This window comes from Tupaia chinensis, unplaced genomic scaffold (assembly GCF_000334495.1).
Source record: "Tupaia chinensis unplaced genomic scaffold, TupChi_1.0 Scaffold000706_1, whole genome shotgun sequence".
NCBI lineage: Eukaryota > Metazoa > Chordata > Mammalia > Scandentia > Tupaiidae > Tupaia > Tupaia belangeri.
The window spans coordinates 1,291,208-1,296,215 of NW_006160229.1; the positions used below are offsets into that span (position 1 = coordinate 1,291,208).

The following is a 5,008-nucleotide window of genomic DNA, read 5'->3' on the forward strand; positions in this document are numbered from 1 at the left end:
AAGAAAGAAAGAAAGAAAGAAAGAAAGAAAGAAAGAAAGAAAGAAAGAAAGAAAGAAAGAAAGAAAGAAAGAAAAGAAAGAAAAAAGAAAAAAAGAGAGAGAAATCTTGTCAACTCAGGTCACCTGACCAAACAACATCAGATCGTTATACCTTAAACCAACCTTCTCTTATGGTCTGAGTCTATTCAAAAAGTGTGATTTCCTAGTTCCAGAAAAATTAAAATATCCAGCTAAGAGTATCTCAAATACAATAGAAATAAGTTTGAGGCCTATGAGGACAAAAAATACTCTCATGTGTTTGTAAAGCAAATAACATGTATAACCACTTGGTTAAAAAGGTAAATCATAAATAAAATTATGAACACCTTAGAACTCAAGAGCAATTAAAACATCACATGTCAAAAACATGGGGGACCAGTAGGTGGCATGGTGGTTAAGTAACATGTATAACCACATGGTTAAAAAGGTAAATCATAAATAAAATTATGAACACCTTAGAACTCAAGAGCAATTAAAACATCACATGTCAAAAACATGGGGGACCAGTAGGTGGCATGGTGGTTAAGTCGCTGGACTCCCACATGGTCAACTGTGGTTGGAGTCCCAGACATGGTGGCTTGCTTTCTCACTTTCTCTCTCAGGTGCATTCATGTGCCCTATAGCAAATTACAGAAAATAATAATAATAAATTAAATTTTAAAAAATTTGTGGGAAACAGAAAGATATTTAGAGCTTTACATAAATTCATGAGAAGGCCAGCTCCATAGCACAGCAGTTTAGTGCTGTGCATAAGGAGCTGGATCTTACATGGCCAATTGCAGTTTGAATCTCAGCCCTTGCAGCCTGAGGCATGCATGCCCAGAATCCTAATGAGATAGAGAAATGGAGAAAAAAGGATTGCAGTGTTACCATACTCCAATGGGTAGGGGTTAGGGGTAGGGAGTTGAGGGGATGAATTCTCTCTCTCTCTCTCTTAAGTATACATACACTCTGGCAATAGAAAAGAAAAGATTAGTTGTTAAAAAATACATTTATCAAAAATAATTTTTGGGAACCAGCAGTTAGCGTAATGGCTATGTCGCTGGACTCCCACGTAGTCGACCGCGGTTCGTGTCCCGGACCCGGTGGCTTAAAACTCACGCCGGACGCGCGTGCGTGTGTGCCCAAGATCCCGAGAGGTGAATGGAGGAGAAGGGATTGTGGCATGGCCACTCCACATCACCACGGGGATGATTTCTCACTTTCTGTCTCTCTGTCTCTCCAGAAAGTGCACATGCCAAATGTAGCAAAAATCTCTCCAAAAAAAAAAAAAGTTTTTACCTCCCAAGTATGCATACAAGAACTCAAGATCCAATGGGATAGATGACTGAGAAAGGGGATCACTTCATGACCAGACCCTGTGGAGTTTCTATATCTCTATCTTTCTCTATCCTTCTCTCTTTCTCTCTAATTCTCATGTACACACACACACACACACACACACACACACACATATTCTATCATGAATAAAAGAAAAAAATTAAGAAAAGAGAAAGTTTTAAAATGACGTAAGCATTTACATCAAAAAGTTGGGAAAAGTGAGAGAAACAAAGCACCCAAATAAAATACAAGGAAGAAAATAATACACGTAAAGGGGGGAAAAATCATAAAATGAAGGAAAAAGGAAATTGAATTAAAAAACAGAACCAGGTAATTTGAAAAAACAGAAAAAAAAAGTAAGATCCACAGGCTTTAGGCAAGAAAAGGGGAGAGAAAGACACCATTATGATGTGTGTCTACAAAATATGTGTGTGTGTTTACATATATATGTATGTATATATAAAATAAACTCCAACAATACACTAGAAAATTATATGAATAGCTAAAAAGCCATTGCAGCTTCTCGGATAAACCTACACATGCAGGGGCTAGATGATGGCACAGCAGTAAAACACAACACCATGAAACAATCCCACATGGAGAGGCTCCCTGTTCAAGTCCAGAGACCTTCCTGAGTACACTAGGCACATGCTTGGCCTTGATCCAGGGTTGGCTGAAGGCTGGGGATGGATTGCAACATCAAGACCCTATTGGGGATGTTGTCTCTGTTTCTGTCTCTCTCTGTCTCTCTCTTTGTCACTCATGGAAAAAAATAATGAAAAACTGTACGTATTTTTATGAAAAAACTGAATACTGACCAGATATTGATGAGGTAAAGAATTATTGTTCTTTTTCTTAGTGTGATAACCACATTGGAATTGTTTTTGTTTTAATTCTGTATCTCTTATACGTAATAATAACATATTTACAGAAAAATAATGTCTTAGTGGTTTTTTTCTCAATAATACAGAAAATGTGGAGAATGGATAAAATATAAATTTCAAAAGACTGACCATGAATTTGTAATTATGGTAATGGATACATGGGTGTCTGTTATAATAATCTGTCTAATTTTGTCTATGTTTGACATTTTCCCTAATTCCCAAATGTCTAAAATAATATATTTTGCACAAGACTACCTATATAGATAGATAGATAGAGAAATAGATATAGAGATAGAGATATAGAGATAGAGATGATATATAGATATAGATAAAGATGATATAGATATAGAGAAAGATTAGGACCAGCCAGTATGGTGGCTAAGATGGCTGGATCTCACATGGCTGATTGCATGGTTTGAGTCCCAGACCCAACAGCTTGAAAAGCACACTAGGCATGTGTCCGTGCATGTCCAAAATTCCAAAGGGAGAAATGGAGGAGAAGGGATTGTGGCATAGCCATCCTGCATTGGGGGTTGTTTTTTTGTTTCTCTCTCTCTCTCTCTCTCTCTCTCTCTCTCTCCCTCTCTCTCTCTCTCTCTCTGGTAAATCCACAAGTCCTCTGGCAAAATTTTAAAAAGAAAGAAAAAAGTTAGAGTTAGACAAATATATGTCTTATACATATGACATATATGTGGATTTTATTTAGCATAAATGTGACATCTGGAAATTCTTTTTCAATGGAAAAAGGATCGTTTGGTAGATGTTTGGAGGAAAACTGACTCACTGTATGGAGAAAAATAAACCATAATCTTCCAGGACACTGGATTCAAATATAGAATCCAGATGGATTAGAGACCAACAAGTAAAAGGTAAAAACTATAAAGTTAATGGGGAAACAAATAATATCTTTATGACTTCAAGAAAGAGAAGTTCTTATTTTATTTTTTTTTTAAAGAGAGAATTTTGCAATCCATGGGTGGCATGGTGGTTAAGGCGCTGGACACTCCCACATGGCTGACTATGGTTTGAGTTTCAGACCTGGTGGCTTGCTTTCTCACTTTCCTTTTCTCTGCAAGTCTGTCTTTCTCTGGTCAAATTAAAATAAATGAGTGAATAAATAAAATTAAAATAAATAATTATTTTTAAAAAGAGAGAGAGAGGGAATTTTGCTATAGGGCATGTGCAGTTACTGGAAAGACAGAGAAAGACAGAGAGATAGGAACAAGAAATCACCCCCTGGGGGGGATGGCCACTCTGTAATTCCTTCTTCTTCAGTCTCCTCTCAGGAATTTCAAGCCACTGAGTCTGGGACTTGAACCATAGTCAACCATGAGAGAGCTTGGTGATGTAACCACTATGCCATCTGCTGGTTCCAAAAGAGAATTTCTTTTGAAAAATACTTCAAATCTGTAAAACACAAGGCATGGACCAGCCAGATGGCATGGTTGTTAAGATGGTTGGATCCCACATGGCTGACTGTGTGATTTGAGTCCCAGACCTGGCAGCTTGAAAAACACACCAGGTACACGAACATGTGTGCCCAAAATCCTGAAAGAAGAATAGAAGAGAAGGAATTGTGCTGTGAACATTCCTCATGGGGTTGCTTTCTCACTTTGCCTCTCTCTATATATATATAACAAAATTATTAATTTGATTTTATCAAAATTATGGATATATGTTTAATAAAAGTATCAATAACACAAGATGAAATATTACAAGAATGTATTACAACATTGAAATCCAAAGTGAACTGGTAACTATAATAGACTATTCAATGAACTACTCATTAACGAGAAAAAGACAAGAATTCAATAGAAATATACTCATATTTTCTGAAAACAAAATGCCAGCAGGTGGCATGATGGTTAAGGCACTGGACTCCCAAATGGCTGACCACAGTTTGAGTCCCAGACCTGGAGGCTCACTTTCTCACTTTCTCTCTCTCTCTTTCTCTCTCTCTCTGGTCAAATTAAAATAAATGAATGAACATATAAAACTAAATAAATAGTTCTTCAAAAAAATACAAAAAGCTAACAAGCACATAAAAAGATGCTCACGCCAATTAGTGATAAAAGGATGTAAGTTAAACACTGGTCTGAGGTGTAGTTCATATTGGGTAAATTCTCTTTACAAGCTAAATGATGTATAACAATTGAATGTATAAAATGATAGTAATAATAAAAAAGAAAAAAGATAGAAGTTAAAACAACATTGAGATATATTACTTTAAGTCTATTGACTTAAAAAAAATTAGAACACTGGATACTGCCAAGTGTTGGCAGAGATATGGAAAATTGAAATATTTATGCATTTCTGATAGGATCTTAATATGGATAGGCCTTCAGTGTGCTGGCAAATGTCTAACAATTTATTTTTCCAGAAATAAAATGTATACATACAATATATATGTAACGTGTATGTCTGTATACATATATATAATTATATAGAGTATATGTGTGTAAATACTATATAATTTACTATAAACTTTATTGAGATAAAGATAGATAGCATCCAACTTGCAAATAATAACCAAATACACTTTTTTATTGTAGATTCCATATAGCGAATTGAGTCTCACAGAATAGATTTTTGCCTAACTCTTCCATTGGTAGCCAGCCTGTTGCTTCAATGGAAGAAGTGTAGTTCCTTTATGAATGTTGGTTGATATATTTTTTTTTTTTTGGAGAGGTTTTTGCTATAGGGCGCGTGCGCTCGCCAGACAGACAGAGAGAGACAGAGAGACAGAAAGTGAGAAATCACCCCCC

General features: G+C 35.9%; 1 protein-coding gene across 1 annotated transcript in view; it reads left to right on the top strand.

Moving 5' to 3' along the window:
• Window positions 1-5,008, top strand: part of LOC106736225 (nucleophosmin-like) — a 32,475-nt gene that overhangs the window by 2,858 nt on the left and 24,609 nt on the right. The gene's annotated exons all lie outside the window — the stretch shown is intronic.